This window comes from Diabrotica virgifera, chromosome 1 (genome assembly GCF_917563875.1).
Source record: "Diabrotica virgifera virgifera chromosome 1, PGI_DIABVI_V3a".
NCBI classification, from domain to species: domain Eukaryota; kingdom Metazoa; phylum Arthropoda; class Insecta; order Coleoptera; family Chrysomelidae; genus Diabrotica; species Diabrotica virgifera.
Window position 1 is genome coordinate 196,443,786 of NC_065443.1, and position 23,248 is coordinate 196,467,033.

Below are 23,248 nucleotides of genomic sequence, written 5' to 3' on the forward strand. Positions count from 1 at the left end.
ATTCTGTATTAGTTCATTAATCTTTCTGTATAGTGCTTCACCCCCGTATTTTATAAGTTCTGCACATATTCCGTCGTCTCCCGCTGTTTTCCCGTTTTTCAGTTTGCCTATTGTATCTTTTACTTCTGTATAGGTCAATTCTTCTTCTTCACCTTGTTCCGGGTTCATTATTGTTTCTCTTTCTTCTTCTACATCCGTTTCTTGATACATTTCTTCGAAATACTTCTGCCATGTTTCTGCTTCTATGGCTACATTAGCTGTCCGTTTTGTACTACCTAGCTTTAAGTATTGGTACAGTGGTTTTGAATTGTGTCTCTTATTTTCTGTTTCGATCTCGTTCATAATTTCGTCTACTTTTTTATTTTTCTTTGATTTAAACAATTTCTTTGTCTTTTTCCTTTGATCTTGGTATTTTTCTCGTTCCTCTTCTTTACCTGTGCTTAGCCATTTCAATCTTGTTTTATTCTTTTCGTCCACTGCTAGTTTGCACTCTTCGTCAAACCAATTGTTTCTTCTTTCTTTTTGCATTTTTCCAACTACTTTCTCTGCTGCAGTGTTTATTCCTTGTTTGATTTTTTTCCACTGCTCCTCCATTTCTTGTTCCTCCTTGAACTGCATCTCTACATTTACTTCTTTTACAAATCTTCTTTTTACTCCTTTATCTTTTAATTTATCTACGTCCCATCTTCCCTGTGCTTTTCGTCTTTCATTCTTTGTTGTTTTTATTTTACATTTTGCAATCACTAGCATATGGTCCGAATCGATGTTTGCCCCTCTGTGAGATCTCACGTCATTTATCGACTGTTTGTGTGACTTTTTAATAAGTACATGGTCTATTTGATTCCCCTCCAGACTGCCTGGTCTCATCCATGTTATCTTGTGTATGTTTTTGTGTTTATATCTCGTGCTACTTATGTCCATGTTTAATGCCGCTGCTAAATTACATAATCTTTCTCCATTATTGTTTGTTGTGCTATGTAATGAGTTTTCCCCTGCAACCTCCCTAAAGCATTTTTCTTTACCTATTTGTGCGTTGAAATCGCCTATAATAATTAATATATCTTCTCCTGGGATTTTTTCGGCATTTTCTTCTAGTGTTTCATAGAACTGTTGTTTTATTAAGTCATCACTGTTTTCTGTGGGTGCATAGACATTTATTATGGACAACTTGTTCGGTTTGCTGTTTACTCTTATGTATGATAATCTTTGACTTATGGGTTTAAATTCCATAACTTTATGCCTCATTTCCCCTAACACAATAAAAGCAGTTCCTCCATATCCTTGTTTTTCTTCTCCAGCATACCATACTGTATAATTTTCTTTTTCGATTTTTCCATGTCCCCCCCACCTGGTTTCTTGAATTCCTGCAATATCTATATTGTATTGTTTCAACTGTGTCGCTAGCTCTTCCATTTTTCCTTCTTCTAGCAGTGTCCTGACGTTCCATGTTCCAATTTTTTTTGTCATTTTTTTAATTCTCTTCCTTTTTTTTGTATTTTTCTTATTATTTTGAATATACCGTGACTCATTTACCTCTTCGTTTGCATTGTCTGTTTCCTTTTCATCCATCCATTCTCTTTTGTCTAGTTTTTTGGGACATTTTCAATTTCTATAAGTTTATTTTCTCTTGCATTCCATTTTAGCACTTTGTCATTTATTTCTAATTTCTGGTATCTGATTTTTACTTTTGCTCCTTTGCTTCTCTGTTGTTTTGCTATGTCTCTGATTTCTTTTTGTATCTTTGCTTCCTTGAACGTCAGCGCTGCATCTATGTATATTTCTCTACAGTCTCTTGTGTATTTGAGTTTACCTTTTTCTTGCAGTATTTTCTGTTTGTCTTCCCAGCTCTTCGTTTCTATTATACATTTCTTGTATCCTATCTTAAACGCACTTTTAACTTCTATTTTCAGTTGCAGCTCTGTTTCCATCATTTTTTGTATGTTTTCTCTTAGTCTAACTTCATCTTCCAGATCTACCTGAATTCCTGTTATGATTAATTTATTGCGTATTTTTTCTTTATCGATCTTCTCTAATCTATTCTCCATGAGTGTTAACGCTTTTTTGAGTTCTTCGTTTTCTTTCTCCCATTTTTGTTCTTTTTTTTCTACTTCTCTTTTTAAATTTTCTGTTTCTGCTTTGTTTTGCTTAAGCTTCTGCTTAATATCTTCCAGTTCGTTTTTCATATCCTTGATTTCATCTTTAATCTCTGTTTTGCTTTCCAGGATATCTTCTTTAATTTCTTGCCTCATCTGGCTCAGCAATATCTTAATCTCCTCCATGTCCGTTAATATTGTACTTACTTTTTTTATGCGCGTGTCTGGAGCTTTTTTGCTTTTATGTTGCTCTTCTTTGTCTTCTTCAATCGAGCTGTCGTGCTCCGGTTTGTGTCTTTTTCCTTCTTTTTTATTTTCTTCGTTGTTCATCTATTTGTCTTGTTGTTTGTTTTCTAGACTGAAAATATTTATCAATATAATGAGAGAAAAATATATTTTTAGTTCACTTAAAGCTTATAATATACACAAAAAATAGGAAAATGTAACCTGTGTCTAATAGTAATTATTATTATTATTATCTTCTTATTTTTAATTACGTTTTGGTAAGGTCTCAGATATTTTGCACACGCCGGCAACGTCGCATAATATTTGGCCGTACTTCTGTTTGCTAATTTATTTATGGCTTTCAGTAATTAAATATTCATTAATGTTTAATTATACACGTTTTTGTTATATTCAATGTTTGTTGAATTTGTAACTTAAAAAAATATTGTTCTGTATAATATTATTGCAAATCTCCTCTCTTACGTGCATCAAATTAACAAAAAGATGACTTACAGTTGAAATGTTGAATTCACCACATACTTTGTGAAAATTTCACCAAAAACCAATGTTTACTTCCGTACTAAAACAACTTTTTCCACCAGAGCGCAAATCAACTTGTGTTCACACCAACTTTTAACACTCGTTTGGTCTCGATCTATTAAAATATCTTGTTATAAAAACTGTAATGTTATTAAGGGTGCTTTTTAAGGGTTGAAATATTATGATATTATATCCTAAAGTATAAAACAATCATTATTTAACCAATCAAGACCAAATTTTACCCATATTAAAGTTTACAATGTTTTTATATAATTTTTGACAATAAAGGGTAGTTTACACCCCTAAAAATAATCAACGGCCTTAAGCATTAAATGGAATATCAAGTACAAGGTGAGATGATCCTAATCTCAATCGATGCAAGCCGAAATTATTCTTTTAGGATAAGTAAATTTTTTATATATAGCTCCAACAAGGATGGTTTTAAGGGTTGAGATATTATGATAGTAGTATATCTTAAAGCATAAAACAATCATTATGCAACTAATAAGAACCAAATGTTGACAATATTAAAGTTTAAAATGTTATTTTATAATTTTTAACAATTAGGGGTAGTTTTCACCCTTAAAAAAACAAAAGCGTACAACGGCTCAATATAGAAAATGAACTAGAGTGGTGTAATGAGCCTAATCCCAAATTTTTATACAAATCGATGCTGGACGAAAAAATTTCGAGGTTTTGCCATTTTTCCAGTTTCATTTCCTCGACTATTATGGTAGGAATGTCTTAAACAAAAATAACAATGAAGTTTGTACACCCCATAAAAATTTTATGGAGTTTTGTTTCCTTAAATCCCTCCAAACTTTTCTGTACGCTACAATTAAATTATTATTGTGGTACCATTAGTTAACCATAATATCTTTAAAACTTTTTTGCCTCTTAGTATTTTTTCGATAATCCAGTTCTTATCGAGATGTGGCTTATTTTTTAATGTTTCAAAATATACCTAAAAATGTATATTGTAAATAAATTTTCAGATTATTAACAGGTCTCTATAATCGTATTTAACCATATTAGTCCAGTAAATGACCGTTTTGAAGTGTAATTTTCAGGGGCAACTACGAATTGCATGACAATTTGGATTTAGGTTCTACTTACTCTCCACTTCAAAGTTGAATGTGTGCCGTTAGTTGCTTTTACTTGGGGGGTGACAGTCACTCCTTCTTGGGGGTGAAAAAATATACGTTCAAGATAAGCCCGGAAATGGATAAATTGACTGATTATAAGCAACTTTCGCTCTATATAGAGTTTTTTATGTAAGTGAATACTTTTCGAGTTAACATTTCCGTCACTGGCAATATTTACATTTTTTACACGCCAATTGGACGGGATTCTGCAGAAAGGATCCAAGCCACACTTTGTTAAAACCGAGATATTAGCCAAAAACTTTACGATGAAATTTAAAATTCTCTATTAAAAATAATCATGGTTTAACATTAAAATCGTCAATATATGCATTAATAGATTTGATTTAACACATATAGCCTAATAAAATAAAAAAAAGTCAAAATGTAAATTCGTACAGGTTAAAACAAATTTTATATCAAAGTTTAGGTGGGTACAAAAGATATTTTCAAGAAAGTATCCAAATCATATTAAAAAGTGGTCATTTTTGCCAAAAAAAAATACCTTTTTAAATGCTGAGGTAATTCACTTATTCATAAAGGTCTATGGGATTTTTTCTGCTAAGTTGAAGGGTAAAACTTTCACATGAGACTTACTAAATTAAATTTGACCCCCTATTTATTTAAATAATTGTATATAAATCTTTAAAAACAAATTTGTAAAAAATTATTTTTATTGTTTTAAATAAGCACTATAAAATATCTTATTTTACAGACTAAGTTGCGCTATGTTATCAGTATAAAGCAAAAAAATTGGCCGAAAAATATTTTATATTTTTTGAGATATTGAATTTGTTTATTAAATGTTACTATATTTTCAATTGCAAAAACGCGGTTGTTGCCAAAGACATATTCACCTGTATTAAATCTTATTATTTTTATTTTTATGTATGTTTTCGATAAATGTATTGATAAATTCAAATTTCAATTAAACTCCCCCCTAAAATGGCATTTGAAAATAATTCAAATTTGTTTATAATTTGTTTTTTTAATAACCTCGCGGGGATTAAGTATTTTGAAATGCCATTTCGATAATTTGGTTCCTGGGAATTTTTTACTAATTAACAAAATTTTTTGGTCGTTTTTTCTTCTTCTTTTTTTCTTGGAGTTATATTACTACTGGCCCTTTTAGACTTAAATTTTATTAAGAATGTCGAATCTCTGAGTTATAGATTCTAGACCTAAAAATATTAAGATTTAACTAAAATCTCTTAAATAAAATGTGGCTACTTACTGAGTTACAGGGTGTTTTATTTAAAAATTTAAAAATTATTGTTACCAAGTACTTTAAAACTATTTGACGTATCCTTATCATACTTGGCAGAAAGTGTGGCTATTTTACACCCTACTAAATTGTGATTAATAAACGTTTCTAGCTAGTGCCAGAGGCGTACGACAGGGTATAGTGAATGATTGACCCTTCCCAAATTCTACGCCACTGAGTGAATTACTATTTTAGCGAAATTTTTCGATTTCCAATACTTTGTATGTAAATAATTTTATTGGTATAGATAAAGTCATCAGTTTGAGAGATATTGGAAGTTTAAAATGAATGAATGAATGAATCAAAATAACTATGCCGTTTCATTTTTAACGTCCAATATCTCGAAAACTTATGACTTAATCGTTAAAAGTAAAGAGTATATTATTTACATAGCAAGTATTAGAAAATCGAAAAATTTCGCTAAAATACTAATTCCCTCAGTGGCGTAGAATTTGGGAAGGGTCAACCATTAACTATCCCCTGTCGTACGCCTCTGGTAGTAGCTAGAAACTTTTATTTATCACAATTTAGTAAAATGTATAGTACCCACACTTTCTGCCAAGTATGCTAAGGATACGTCAAATAGTTTGACAGAACTTGGTAAAAATAATTTTTAAATTTTTAAATAAAACACCCTGTAACTCAGTAAGTAGCCACATTTTATTTAAGTGATTTTAGACCAATCTTAATATTTTTAGGTTTAGAATCTACAACTTAGAGATTCGACATTCTTAATGAAACTTAACCCTAAAAGGGCCCGTAGTAATATAACTCCAAGAAGAAAAAGAAGAGGAAAAAAGACAAAAAAATTTGTTAATTAGTGAAAAATTCCCAGGAACCCAATTATCGAAACGGCATTTAAAAATATTTAATCTCCGCGACGTTATTAAAAAAACAAATTATAAACAAATTTGAATAATTTTAAAATGCCATTTTAGGGAGAAGTTTAATTGAAATTTGAATTTATCAATACATTTGTCGAATACATACATAAAAATAAAAATAATAAGATTTAATACAGGTGAATATTTCTTTGGCAACAATCGCGTTTTTGCAATTGAAAATAGAGTAACATTTAATAAACAAATTCAATATCTCAAAAAATAATAAATATTTTTGGACAATTTTTTTTTTGGTTAATACTGATAACATAGCGCAACTTCTCCTGTAAAATAAGATATTTTGTAGTGCTTATTTAAAACGCTAAAAATAATTGTCTGCAAAATTTCTTTTTAAAGCTTTATGTATAATTATTTAAATAAATAGAGGGTCAAATTTAATTTAGTAAGTCTTATGTGAAAGATTTACCCTTCAACTTTGCAGAAAACAATCCTATAGACCTTCATTAGTAATTGAATGACCTCAGCAGTTAAAAAAGTAAATTTTTTTGCAAAAATGACCCCTTTTTAATTATTTAAACAATGATCCCCTAGTATGATTTGGATACTTTCTTGAAAATATCTTTTGTACTCACCTAAACTTTGATATAAAATTTGTATCGACCTGTACGAATTTACATTTTGATTTACATGTAGTGTAATTTTATTTTACTAGACTAATACTGTTTGATTCAAGAAAACCGGTTGTTTGCATAAAAAATACACTTTTGTGGCTTGGTTCCCTTCTGCAAAACAACTTAACGTGAATTAAAAGTTAACAAACATTTATTTTCCATTATTGAGTTATATAAACAGGCGTATAATCTAAAAAAATGTTAATATGAATTTACTGGAATTTAACAATTTGTTCGATTTCAAAATCTGAAAGTCCCGTGAATTCAAGAAAACAGTTGCTTTAAAAAAAATCCACTTTCGTGGCTTGGTTCCCTTCTGCAAAACAACTTAAGTGAATTCAAAGTTAACAAACATTTATTTTCCATTATTGAGTTACATAATCAGGCGTATAATCTAAAAAATGTTAATATGAAATTACTGGGATTTAATAATTTGTTCTGGAAGTCCCGTGAATTCAAGAGAACAGTTGTTTTAAAAGAAAATCCACTTGGTTTCCTTCTGCAAAATAACTTAAGTGAATTTTCATAAATGAACCAATCCACATGGATCTGTTCTGCAGAACGCTGTTATGCTGCAACGATAATGTTGGTTGGTTCTTTCGCTCATAGAGGGCAGTATATGGCGTATAGAGCTTGGTTCTTTTCTGTACAACTATCTACGGGGTATTTTACAACCTATAAGACTCTTAACAGGAAAAACACATATTTGTGGTTTGGTTCCTTTCTGCGGAATCCCGTCCAATTTTAGTGCAATATTTACATTCTCCATTACTTTCTATGTAAATAATATACTCTTTATTAGTACCAATAAAGTCATTAGTTTTCGAGATATGTATTTGAAGTTGAAAATAATATGGCATAGCTATTTTGATTTAATGTGTTGTGCCCCCTCATTTTTATCTTCAAATATATCGAAAACTAAGGATGTTATCGTTACGAATTAAGAGTATTGACATGGAAAGTATTGGAGAATCTAAAATTATGCTAAAATAGCAATTCCGTCAGTGCAGTGGCGGATCTACGGGGAGATTTGGGTTAGCATTTTATTTAAGTGATTTGGGTTAAATCTTAATATTTTAAGGTCTGGAATTTACAACTCCGAGATTGGACATTCTTAATGAATCACCCTGTATAGAGGGTGATTGATTGGTATGATAAAGCTCAGTAGATCCAGTACAATAATAGATAGCAATAAAAGTTGAAACAAAAATTGTAGGCAACTTTGAGGTTCACATTACCAAATTAGTTAGAAAGTTACAGAGTGTTCGATAACATAGTGGCAGACCAAACTTTTGTTTTTTGTAATTGGAACACACTCAATTTTATTTTATATACAAAATCTTCTTACCTTTCCCATCACAACAATATAAAGTATTGTTATATTAAACATAGTATTTACCTGTTAATTAATAAAGTTAAAACCAATTTTCTATGAAAATAGTAAGAAGTTTAAGTCCCTATGTATGTAATTATTTAAAAAAACGCACAATAACAATGGTCTATTGTTGCCACGTTTTTTATTGGTTGTCAAAATTTTAAAGAATGTTTGATATTACTAATTTTCTTTATATCGAATACAGGGTGAGTCAAAACGCAAGTACCTACCTTCATTATTTTCTGAGTAATTTTAAATACACAACCACTACAATAGTACTAATACCATATTTTACTTTTTATTAGTATTCCTTATGCCTACATTTATTAGTTTTTGAAATATTTTTATTGTTCAAAGCAAATTATTAATTTTTAGGTACTTATCTACATTTTTATAAATTTCAACTAAACCATGGCTGAATTGTCTAAAACTGACAGTTCACCATAATTTCACTGTTGATGAAATGGTAGATAATATGATCTGGATATTGGAGAAATGCAATAAAAATGTATCGGAATCAAAAGGCCAATATAATGATAGAACAACAAGAATCCTAGAATACTGATATAAAGAGAGGGGTAAGAGGGTTTTGTTCTGTCGCCGCTACTGTTTAACCTACACAGTGAAGCCATATTTCAGGAAGCGACAGCGGAGCTAAGTGATGGAATCTCTATAAACGGAAGAATAGTAAATAACATAAGATTCGCTGATGACACCGTTATAATGGCAGACGCCCTGGAATCGCTACAAGAATTGCTAAATAGAATTAACGATTATTGCATTCGATACGGACTAAAAATAAACAAGAAAAAAACTAAGTTTATGATCGTCTCAAAAACAGAATATGGAAATGAAAGGTTAATGATAGAGCAAACCCAAATAGAAAAAGTAAAGACATACAAATATCTGGGAACCTGGGTCGATGACAAAAATGACCAAGGCAAAGAAATTAAAGTCCGAATTGAAACTGCAAGGCAAGCATTTATAAAAATGAAGACACTGCTTACAAACAAAGACCTTCAGTTGCCTCTCAGATTGAGGACTCGAAGATGCTACACATTTTCTATATTGCTATACGGAATGGAAGCTTGGACATTGAAGAGACAACACATAAGAAGAATAGAAGCGTTCGAAATGTGGTGGTACAGAAGAATATTGAAAATTCAGTGGGTTCAAGGATTACCAATGTTGAAGTGCTACGACGTTTAAATAAGGAGTTAGAAATTATGAAAAGTATAAAAACTAGAAAACTGGAATATTTGGGTCACATTACCAGAGGAGAAAAATACGAGTTGCTGAGAATTATTATGCAAGGAAGGATCCAAGGAAGAAGAAGCATAGGAAGAAGACGCATCTTCTGGCTGAGGAACCTTAGAGAATGGTTTAACTGTAGTTCATTACAACTGTTCAGAGCAGCAGCCAATAAAGTGACCATAGCCATTATGATATCCAACCTCCGATAGGAGAGGAAACTTTAAGAAGAAGAATAAAAATGCCTTATTATCGGTAAGAATTTATCATGAAAATTTTCCTGAGAGGCAACCTACAACAGCAGGTTTCATATTTAAAGTATTAAATAGAATAGAAAAGAACAAACTTCGAAATTCGCGTTGCTTCAATCAGTTACAGTAAACAACTGTATCTTATTTATTCATTTGTAAAAATATTATTGATGTCATTTGGCAACAGAGCACAGTAGCGTTCGGAAGAGATACCTTTAGAAAACAGGTCAGACGTTAAGTAGAAGCCGGCAAATAACTAGAAATTTGAGAGAATGTACGAGAATTCTTACACAAACAATAGGAAAACATCCTATCCTTCTCTGCTAGCTTTTACCCGACTGTCAAGTGGGGTTGATACGAGGAAGGACGCAAAAACTTGGGATTGTTTAATATGCATACCGAGAAGTTTGATGATAGGAAGTTTGGCAAATAAGTAAGTTGTTCTCTACATATTACGAAGATTTGCTGTCCCGAGAGTGATTCTATTTGAAATTATTGATTAGCAGTAATAAGGAAATACGGAATAAGAACTCTGGAACTCTAGAAGTTTAGTACATGACTGACTTTTTTGAAAACGGTTTTTAGAGTGGAAGTCAAAACGCCAAAAACATGTAATTTTAAATTTATTATTTGGATTTTATATTTTAAACAATTATTACCTTTGGATCCAAGGGTCGTGAGCTCCAATCTTATCTGAGCAGGAAAGTACCCCACACAAACCTTATGAAAATTAGGTCCCAGTGGAATTCGTTCATATTTTGGGAAAATACTCTTTGAAGCATCCTGATAAAAAGTTATCATGGGCACAACTCAACCGTATGAAGGATTTTCAAGATATAGAGGCACAAACTCGTCAAATTATAAGATTTACTGGGTATTCCAATTCTCTGAGTTACTGGTTATCTGGCAACATGTAGAAGTTTGGAGCACGGAAAAGTACTAGTGGTCTAGGATTTTTTCCTGGCTATCCAATGGCGAACTTTACTTTGACCTTGACCTTCAACGGACGTCATCTTTTCGACATTAAATTGATATAAACAGATTATTCATGGGTTTTTGGGATCGCTAAACACGAATATGCCATCAGAATGGACCTCCGGAGGACGTGGTGGTCAAGGCCACTGCAACGAACGTCATCTTCTAGAGTTTCGATGGTTTTCGGCATTTAATTGATGCAAATGAATTACTGGGGGTTTTTTTAGGTCACTAATCACGAATATGCCACCAGAACCGACTCCCGGAGCAGCTGGTTTCCAAGGTAAGTGAAAGGCATTCCTGGAGTTTCGAGATTAGTTATAGGTTTTTGGTGTTGCTGAATACGAATACGTGATCAGCACAGACACAGGAACACCTGGTACCTAAGACAGGTTATCTTCTGGAGTTAAAAACCTAAGAGTAATCCATTTGATTCCTCCGATACTCCAGAAGATAACCTGTCTTAGGCAGCAGGTGCTCCTGTGTGTGTGCTGATCACGTATTCGTGTTCAGCTACCCCAAAAACCTATAACTAATCCGTTTGCATTAATGTAGCACCAAATACCTTCGAAATTCCAGGAGCCCCTTTCATTGACCTTGAAAACCAGGTGCTCCGCGAGTCGGTTCTGGTGGCATATTCGTGTTTAGCGACCTCAAAAAACCCTCCAGTAATTTTTGCATCAATTAAATGCCGAAAACCATCGAAACTTTAGAAGATGACGTCCCTTCCTCCGGAGGTCAATTCCAGGCGAGGATCCAAGGGGGGGTCAATGGGGTCAATTGTCCCCTCCTTGAGACTTCGCCTGGTGTCGCCTTTTTTTTTAAAGAGATAATTAGGATTGAAAATAAATAGTGAGTTTTGTGTCCTGTTTACAACTGAATTACGGAATGAAACATAAAACAGAATTCCTTCTCCAAAGTACGTGTTCTCGGTCTTACTGTATGGTGTCGAGTCTTGGGCTGTGAATAAAATCGATCTACTTACCTAAATCGCCTTGAGGCTTTCGAAATATGGTTCTATAGAAGAATTTTAAAAGTATCTTGGGTGAAGAAGATTCGAAACTTCACAATACTAGAACGTATCAGCAAGACTACTGAGATTATAGAAGGCATCAAGAAGAGAAAAGTGGATTATTTTGGACATGTAATGAGAAGTTTCAAATATAGGTTGCTACAAAATATTATTCAAGTGAAAATAGAAGGCAAACGCAGTCCAGGACGAAAAAGCACTTCGTGGTTGATTTAGGGTGGCACTGAATAAAATTAAGATAGCTATGATAGTAACCAACGTTCTGAAAGGACATGGTACATGAAGAAAAATAAAGTAACAGCCCATACCGAAAAAGAATCCTGCGTACGCGAGTGACGAGAAAATTTTTATTTCATTGCCCCCTCCTTGCAAGGTTGCTGGATCCGCCTTTGGTCAATTCTGATGGCATATTCGTGTTTAGCGATCCCAAAAACCCATGAGTAATCTGTTTATATCAATTTAATGCCGAAAAGATGACGTCTGTTGAAGGTCAAGGTCAAAGTAAAGGTCGCCATTGGATAGCCAGAAAAAAAATCCTAGACTACTAGAACTTTTCCTTGATCCAAACTTCTACATGTTGCCAGATAACCAGTAACTCAGGGAATTGGAATACCCAGTAAATATTATAATTTTCTGAGTTTGTGCCTCTATATCTTGAAAATCCTTCATACGATTGAGTTGTGCCCATGAGAACTTTTTATCAGGATGCTTCAAAGATTATTTTCCCAAAGTATGAACGAAATCCACTGGGACCTAATTTCCATAAGGTTTGTGCGGGGTACTTTTTCATTTATTAAAAAGTCGGTCAGACAGACAAACGGTGCGAGGCGCTCGATCGACAAATCCAGTGGATATGAGTTCGAGCTCAAGGCCCGGTGAACAGAAAAATAAAAAAGGTTAACGTCGTAGTATAGGGTGAGGCAGATAACTGGCCTATTAGAAATATTTAGAGGACTAAAGGCAACAGAATCATGAAAATTGGAATGAAGGGGTTTTGAAGGGTGATCTATTTAATGAAAATATTTTCATCAATTTGCCACTCCCGGTTATACCGGAAGTTGCTTAAAACTTCGTTTTTTTAAATGGGACACCCTGTATATTTTTACATTTTTAGATTCTACTCGATGTCTTCTTTCTTAAAATGTGCGGTTTTGTAATGTTATACAGGGCAGTTTAAAAGCTAATTACGTTTTTTTATTAATTTCGTAGCAACTATCACACCCTGTAGAATTTTAGTAGTTGGATATCAAAAACTCTATTTATGTTAAAATGATTTTTAATATAGTCTACTATTATTAAAATTTATTAGTATAGCTAAATGTTAAATTTTAATATACAGGGTTGGTCGAAACACGGAATGAGGATTTTCTGAATTTTCTTAAATAGAACACCCTGTATTTTAGTATTGCAATGAAAATACATTTTATGGTACTTTTTTATTTCTTAAGCATTCCCTATACCTAAATGCTTTAATTTGTGCTTAATTGTTAATCACGCCAAGAATGTTAACTACGTAAGTATTTTGATAGTTCAACCATTATTGGCAATTTTAAAGATCAGTCTAGATTAATATGTATTTATTTCCGAAAAATTATTTGTGATTGAATATTTTCACGGCCAACCCAATAAAATTTCACGTATTTTTTGTTGAAATTAATGTTTGGCTTGAATCACCAATAACTCACAAATTAAAGCAGTTAGGTATAGGGAATGCTTAAGAAATAAAAAAGTAGCATAAAATATCATTTTACTACAATAATAAAATATAGGGTGTTCTATTTAAGAAAACTCAGAAAATACTCTTTCCGAGTTTCGACCAACCATGTATAGTACAATTCAACATTCAGCTATACTAAAAATTTTTAATAATAGTAGACTATATTAAAAATCATTTGAACATAAATAGAGTTTTTGATGTCCAACTACTACAATTCTACAGGGTGTGAATGTTGCTAGGAAATTAAGAAAGAAAACGTAATTATCTTTTGAACTACCCTGTATAACATTACAAAACCTCATATTTTAAGAAAGAAGACATCCAGGAGAATCCAAAAATATACAGGATGTTCCATTTAAAAAAACGAAGTTATAAGCCACTTCCGGTATAACCGGAAGTAACAAATCGATGAAAATATTTTTATTAAAGAGATCACTCTTTAAAACCCCTTCATTCCAATTTTCATGATTGTGTTTCCTTTAGTTCTCGAGATATTTCTAATAGGACTTCTATCTGCCTCACCCTGTATACAATTCTAAGAATCTAGGGCTTAGTTAGGAATAAGCTTGTGTCTGATCGGTCTATTGGGGAGCAGTACGACAAGGGATAAGGGCTTGCGGCTCAATGATACTCCCCATAAATCCATACAGGAAGGGCGTTGACGCCCATAAACGGTGTATATACACAATAAACTAAAATAGTTTCTATCCTTGTGGGATCGGTACTCACCGCAGGGACCTCAGATATTGGGATACAATTAGCGTCTCTTTATAACGACAATGACTAACACACACTACACATTACACTATCTGATTGCGAAAGCAACAGTACCATGCCACTGGCCATTAGTTGTCGAGGCATTAAGCTAATAAAAAAAATACAATTATTTTGAAATGAAAGACAATTTTTTTTCGTACCTTCTACTATTCGCGGTGTGCAAGTACTTGGAAGGGGAAGCGAGAAACGACCGTGCGCGAGTCGCGGAGAAATATTGCAACTATCTTAAATAATTCATATTGTCAATTGAAATAGTCAAATTGACGTATATTTCATACCTTCTGTCAATGAAGCAGAAAAAATATATATTGCTCCACAATATTGATATGATATGCAATTATTATATAAAGGTAAATTTAATTAATTTTATTTTGCTTGCAGTACTGCATTTTAATAACTAATTTTATTTACTACATACAATTGTTGACGTTTTCATAACATAACCTGAATCTTATTTTTTCTTCTTATTATTTTTTGGACTTTGGCCTTGACAATTATCCAGTAACCAGGACTAATATAATTGGCCAATATAATTAAAAGTGCGAATTTTAGTATAGAGCGTAGAAATAGGGGTCGCTTTGCCGAACTTGCACGGTCCCAATACGAATGAAAGCGGAATGTGATTTCATATTGTAGAATCCTTTTCGCTTTCTATATTCGTCGTCTTTATGCCTTATAAATTGTAAAAGGCAGATATTTAGGATGTTAACAGAAAGGGGTTCTAATAAGGAACGTTTCAGATTTAAATAAGTATGTATCATTATTTTAATAATGGATTCTTGATCTGGGACTTTCCTATATTCTTCCTATTTTCTTTCCACAAATATTTTGCTTTTTTAATATACAGGGTGAGTTATAACTATAGGGACATAGACTAAGGACAGGTTATTTGGACCAAAATATGGCTATTGGGCCAAATATGCCTTAATAAAATGTTGCTGAGAAAAAAGATACAGGGTGTTAAAGTTAATTTTTGTTTTTCGTTTTTTGCTAATAGTTTTCCTGTATATTTATAAATTGCTATCAAAATTGGCACAGAGGCATAATCTTAAACAAGAAATAGTATTTTATCTACAATTTTACGTTTTGTCATAGAGGGCGCCACGTGGATCATTCCTGATTCTAAACTTTTTCTGATGAAACTTTTTAGTAATTTTTATTAGAAAATATGACGTAAACATCATTTTTACGTAAAATTGGTACTCTTGTTTAAACATGATAATTTCAACCGTTTTCGATAAAAACGCAATTGAAGATTTCAGGAACTCAGAAGGGGATATCAAATACCAAACTAATAAACAAAGTTGCAACTGAAATGATTGTGACGAGGCATTTCAATCAAAAAAGTAATGATTACTTTTAAAAAATGCAACACTGCACTACACTGTCACATCAAAAATAATGTACTCTGAACAAATGACATTTACCAACAACAATTATTATCTGACAGTCCAAAGCATACTTTTCATAAATGAAATAATATTTGAAATCCTTTTTTAAGACTCTAAGCAGTTCGACTGCGTTTTTATTGAAACCGGTTGAAATTATCATGTTTAAACAAGAGTACCAATTTTACGTAAAAATGATGTTTACGTCATATTTTCTAATAAAAATTACTAAAAAGTTTCATCAGAAAAAGTTTAGACTCAATTTGATCATCAGGAATGATCCACGTGGCGTCCTCTATGACAAAACGTAAAATTGTAGATAAAATACTATTTCTTGTCTAAGATTATGCCTCTGTGCCAATTTTGATAGCAATTTATAAATATACAGGGAAACTATTAGCCAAAAACGAAAAACAAAAATTAACTTTAACACCCTGTATCTTTTTTCTCAGCAACATTTTATTAAGGTTGATCTGAACCCCCCCAAAAATAAACTACACATTCAAAAAATTTGAAAAAAATTGAGAAGGTATATGTGATTACTAGAAGTATTTTGACAAATTTTGAGCAAACTTCATGTTTTCGTTTTCGAAAAAACTCAAAAAAACTCCTTTTTCCCAAGTATAAAGCGGGAAAACCAAACATACAATTTTGTTAATTTTATTACAGCATAAAGATATAATCCTAGGAAATACTTATGAATTTTTTTAAAATTTTTGAATATACAGTTTTGTCACAGTAGGAAAAAATAATGTTTTGGCTTTTAATAAAGCTACCGGTAAGAAACTGAATAAAATTTTAATAACAACATATATAAAACTGTAACAATGGAAAATATTTCCAATAAAATGTTGAATATTTTTTCCTAAACTTATGAAAAATCTCGTTAAACAAGAATTATATCTTGAATTGCCGCTACCAATTTGTGCCACCATGAACTGGCTCCCTCTAGAACATCGGTAAAATTTATCTCCGATAGATAGCAGTAATTTCTGTTTAGAATCGTCTCAAACAGAACTGTATTCTAGCAGCGTTGCCATATCAATTATTTGTACAACACTTTAGCAGATTACAACAAAATTAATAACTTTTGTTTTGAAAATACGGTGTAATAAAATCTACAATCTACAAATAATATATTTTTATAAAAAAAACCTAAGGGTAAAAAGGAAAAAGGTTTTTTCAATTTTCCCAGTTTTTAGTTTTTGATCAGTGAGGTGTTCTTAGAAAGCTCTCAATTACTAAAGTGTTTAGATATTGGTACCTGAGAATGTAAATTTACAGAATATTATTAGAAATTTTAGTAGATGCAAAAAAAGGTATATTAATTACGAAAAGGTATTATACGATAACTAATTAATGAAATAAATTATAAGGTAGGTACTTACAAAAACCGGTCAGTGCATGTAGAACACTAATACAACTATTTCGAAAAAACTTTTTCATCATAGTTATCGTTGTTTATAATCAGAATTACTTTGAAAATTGGTAAGGGGTGTAGCGTGTAGCTGATATTACAACTAAACAAAACCCGATTTTCAGTTTCCTCGAATACTAATATATTTCATTGTTACCACGAAGATTGGTTTCTTTCAGATTTCTTCCGCGAAAAGTAGTACCATTGTAGTACGATTCGAATTATTTCCACAAAATCTAGTAGTAGTGTAAAGTACATAGGTATAGCTTACATGATCTCGAGTATTTCCAATAAACATGACAAATTATGTTTCTGGTGATGTTTCTCTAATCTTTTAAACATTCCAGTTGTTAGTTGTCGCATTTATTTTATCTCAGACTGAGAGATGTCATTAAATTTTACGACTTCCGTCTGTCGATAAAAATTGCTTGTGTAAAAATGTAAAATATGTATTTACATTGTACTAATTTGGCTAAAAATAAACCTTTTAAGAACTAAAAAAATCTAGAGGGCAAATAAATAAATAGCAAATCAATGTATGATAGAAAAATAATAGAATTTTGATTTTAAATTCAACAAAATATATGTTTTGCATACTCACTTTCATAAGATACCGCAGAATAATGTTCAAGAGGTCGCCCATAGAAAAAGTGGTTCTAATTTATTAAACAGTCTTGTATAAATCCATTTTTTTAGGTTGTGATAAGGGTCTCAAACTACTAAAAACAATGTTTTAAAATCAAATAAGCCCAAACTACTGAAGTATCAGAAACTGATAGAACAAGGTTTTAACTTAAATTTAGGAACTTGGTTAATTAAAAAACAATTGTGTGTTTTTGATGCTTAAAAATCGTCATTGTTCGTTTTTTTCTGTTTTAAATTGTTTATAAGTTGAAGACGATCAATTTTAGAGAAAAATTACAACAAACCTTTTTTGTTCAGAATGATGAAAAACCGTAAAAAAATTTGTCCGGGTAGATGCGATTGATTTATACAATTTGTTTAAAAACAATATATTAACAGCACTGCAGGCCTCACGTGCCCATGGTGTACTTAAAAAGTACTAAAAATGAAACTAGTTTTATTCCACATAACTAGTATTAATCTAACTCATACATATTCCCAAATAAAATAGTAAAGCAGAAATATAGAGCTTCATTTAATTTGAATCCGGACCTGCCCTTGTCCATATTGCATTGTGGTCCCATTTAGTAAAAGGATTGTTTATGCCGTATCATCTTTCTCCCATATCATTATCGTTGCCATCATTGGTAATATTATCCATCTGTAGAGATAAATCCTTGCAACTCACTAAAATTCACACTCCCTTCAATCTTACGCTTTTAAGTGTATGATTCATGGATTATAAAAAATATTTCCTTTAGTCAACTACTTACGTTATACATTTCTTAGAAATATTCCTGACATTACTCATTGTTATTTGGTCTTTGAATAAATTACTGTCTAAACAATTTGGCAACACAGCTAAGGGGTGGAGCGACAGAAATGTGTACGGGTTTCTACATATTACTAAGTCCATAGATTAATAATATAGTATTACCGGATAGATAGGCAACTCACTGTAAAAATTTGGTTCCTTTCGCCACTTGCGACCGTAGTGTTAACTAATCACCATTTGGCGGGAAATTTAAATGGACAAGCATTAATTTCATCCGTTCAGCGCCTCTTGCGGGCCCTTTCGTTACTAATTAAAATATCTTCTTATAATCTCACCTATATTATTAAAATAAAATACCAGAACTTACTAAGCTTGTTAAAGTATTTTATTTAAATAATATCTAAGTAATACTCATAAATTATTCGGAATTCCCAAGTTACAAAAATATGTTATTTTTGCTGTCAAATTTAGTAAGAAAAAGGGATATAAAAAAAGTTATGACAATGTTTTTCTAGATATAGGTACGTGTATTTATTTGTTGATTCAGATAAAACAGTTATAAACTAATTACTATTTACCTATCTATGCATTTTTCTAACTTTTCTATGATTTGTACACAACGGTACACAACAATAATAAACCATGTTCAGTTTTTTTATTAACACAACACAAAAGTTCTTTCGTTTCGTAACTAAAACAAAACTACACTTTATCAACGAAGGATAAGGAACCAACTTAAATTGAAATTACTAAGAACAAATCGTTAAAGGTAATACAATAAAAAATAAAAACTGTAAACTAATGGAAAATTGTTTCCACTAACTGTCATTACTTTTGACAGAATTGACATTGCCGAGTTAAGCCTCGTTTGATTATTTTATTTATGACATTCAGATATGGCGTTAACATAAATGATTGGTTAAAGTCTTCGTGAGCGAGATAGGCTGTCATTTCTCTTTATTAGCTGACGGTAGTGAAAGTGATGGGGGAAATTCCCCAGTTTGTTCATATAAGATTCCGGGGCATGACTAAGTCATCATGTAGAAATTACCACAGCAGCTTGCCGCAGTAGAGCTGTCTCTAGGATCAGAAACAAATTAATTGAGGGTTCACATGAACCTTAAGGCATATTTGGCCCAATAGCCATATTTTGGTCCAAATAACCTGTCCTTAGTCTATGTCCCTATAGTTATGACTCACCCTATATATTAGTAGTATCTAGTTTAGTAATCTAGAAAGTTATAACATTCTATACTAAATTTCCATAAGAGATGCAGTGCATGTAAACAACAAGTTTAGTTGTTAAAGATGTCCAAAATATATCTACTCGTTCCATAGTAACAGTATATTAATTATTAACATCACTCCATCACTTTTTCTCTTTTCTAGATTATTAGTTTTTATTGTATAGTATATAAATTATTGTAATCGCTGAATACTTAGATATTGAAAAATAATCCTATTAATTAAATTAATGAACAATTTACGCGATTATACAAGTAACTGTTACCCAAAAATATTCAAAACCTGAACCAAATAGCCACCTAGTTCGTTGCTGACGACGACAGCGCTGTCAACTAATGTTTACATTCAGTGCATAACTCATGAAAATAAACTGTAGAATATAAATAATTGAATGGTATAGATGCAAAATTCACATTCTCCACGTTTCTCAACTTTCGGAAAAATGAGAAAACTGTTTACTATTGAAGGCCATGGTATAATCCTTCATTTTTTTTGTGTAACAACTTTGCTGTAATAGAAACTGTTTTACCTAAAGTTTATGGGTGTCTTTAATGAAGATTGTCTTGTAAATTTAATTTAAAATTCAGACAATGTGCGTTTTGTACCAAAATGTGGTTAACTGTGAGTTTTGCACCAAAATCCCATGGATAATGTTAGTTATGATGCAAAATATTTGAACTTTGCTTTATTTATATTTTAAGCTTAAATTAAAAACTAGAGCCAAGAAAAATAAGGTGATTTTTCATGAGATGATCATTTTTGTGGGTTCGAAATAAAAACATTAAATAAATCATTTTAATTTTAATTTTATTTATTATTATTTATTATAGTTTATTAACTAGTAATAAAAGTCGAATTATTTAAATCACAATCATAAATGCGTTAATCAACCGTAACCAGCACATGTAAATACAACAAGTGAGGTGAGGTTCAAAAAACCGTTGACAAAACAACACCAGAGTGACGACAATCACGTGATGCGCCCTACGCACTCTGATTGGTCGTATTGGAGAATGTTAATTTTGCTGCAAATCATGTGTTGGATAATGTGACTTATGTTTCAGAACTTCATTTTCAGTATGGTTTTTGGATATTCGCCTTGAAAAGACGAATTCATTGATATACATAACTGAAAATACGAAAATTGGGAGAATGTGAATTTTGCATCTACAGAGTTCAATTCTGCTGTGTAGAAACTATGTATCTAAGTGCTATATTTTGGGGGCTTATATTATGATACTAGTTTGCAGTTTGTTCAAAAATGGGGCAAACTACTTAATCTTAGATCCATCGTTAATCTCTGTTAATAGATCCTACTTCAGTGTACAAAGTAGTTATGTATATATTTTCCACCTACCTCTAGTGAAAGTATACTTTTCCTGACCTGATTTTAGGGAGCAAAGCCGTACTTTTCCTTCCTAGGGACGAAAAGTAAAAGAGACATCATGGTATGTCATTGATGAAATAACTTATTGACGCCCTATACAATAATCTATTATCTATTACGTAAGTATCTATACATTTTAACGTTTATTTATAGAGCACCCTGTATTTTGCAGAATAGTAAAAACAGTAAATTGTTATTTTGATTTAACAATGTTGACATTAATAATTTGACTCATATTTGACAGTTGACAGTTATACTGTACCTACTTGTTAGTTTTAGTGCTCTAATAAATTTTGTCAGTTAGTTACATAAATAAATTATTTTAAAAATGAAAAAATTGCTTGATATTTGAGGAAGGTGGAAAAATCATATATATACCATCGGAGTAAAGTGCCTTTTCCTCCCTCGAATGATTATTGCCCTCCGCTACGCATCGGGCAGTAAACTTCATTCTCGGGAGGAAAAGTAGCACTTTCCTCCTTTGTTATACAAATAGCTATTTCTACGAAGTCTTCTATTATGTGTTTTAGTAGTTTGTTCAAAACATTGGTAGAATCGTTAAAATTTCTATTAGTAACAATAACAAGAAGGTATTTCGTTTGTTAGTAGAGATTTGCTGTTAATTTTCCAGGAATTTCCAGGAATCATTTCCTAATTATTTGGGAATATATTGCTAGTAAAAATATATACGACCTATACCCGACCACAAAAAAATTATTCCCCTCAAGTTGGATTTCGCAATAAACACTGAACAGTAGACCAAATACATCGCATAAAAAATATTATGTAGAGATCTCTAGAAGAGAATGCAATATACTCAGCTATTGTCCTAGACATAGCAAAAGCATTTGATAAATGTGGCATAAAGGATTGTTACTAAAACTAAAAAGATATCTTCCCAGCCAACATGTATATCTAATACAATCCATATTTTGAAATTTTGACGACAAAACTTTTAGAGTTAAGCAGGAGGGTAAATATTCAGAACTACAACCAATTACAGAGCAGTATTCTGAGACCCTCACTACATTTATTTCATACTTGTGACATCCATGTTATAGAAAATATTAAACTCGCCATATAGTCCAGAGAAATAAAGTTTTTCTCGTGACACATCCCCCTCCAGGCCGAAACCAAATTTTTTGAGTAGTATGGACATCTATATTATTAACCTATATGTTTCCTGCAGCCGATTTTGATGATATACATAGTTATAAACAAATGAAGATCGAAAAACGGTAAATTATCGCTTTTTTCGTCTATTACCAAAAAGTTAAGCACTTTAAACAAATTTGAGAGTAAGAAACTCATAAATCGTATAAAAAACTTCAATATGGCATTCGCTGAATATGTCCAACCTTATTGGTTGCTTAGAAAATTGCAAAATAAATCATAAATATTGAGTTTTTATAAATATTCGCAACTTAGGTAAAAATTAACTTAGAATCTTCTTATTACGCGGAATGCCGAGACTTCTTGTACTTAAATTATATTTTAAATTTCAAAGCAGTTGGTCAAATAGTTTAAAAGTTATTTAATTTATTTTTCCCAAATTCATTTTTTTTGCAACACTATAAGTCAGAAAATTATGAGGTTACAATAATACTTCGGACAGTTTATGAAAGAAGAACATTTATACTATTACCTTAATTAAAATAAATGACAAAAAATAATTTTAAACAGCGTAAAATTATTTTGCAAAAACATGTCCATTTTTTGCTGACTTATAAACAATTAGAATAACTTTTTAACCGTTACCCGTAGAAAAATTATTTTTTCATATTTAGAAAGACTGAATTTTTATACACATTTAGAAAGAAAAACAACTGTTCTAGAACATTTAGGGACAAAGTTAGCCCCCCCCATTTTTTTAATTCACATGTTTTTGCAAAATTATTTTGCAATATCTATAATTATTTTTTGTCATTTTTTTTAAATTAAATTAATACTGTAAATTTTCTTCTTTCATAAACTATCCAAAATATTACTGTAACTTCATCATTTTCTGACTTACAGTGTTGCAAAAAAAATTAATTTTGGATAAACAAATTAAATAACTTTTAAACTATTTGACCAAGGGAGCGTTCAAGTATTACGTAACGCAGTTTGGGGGGAGGGGGGGTCTTGTAAAACGTTACGGCGCGTTACATGGAGGGGAGGGGGGTTCCAACAGCGCGTTACGTAACATTCTTTTTTAAAAAATTAGTAAATCCTTTATAAAAGGTATATATTTTAAGGTAAATATATACCTTTTATAAA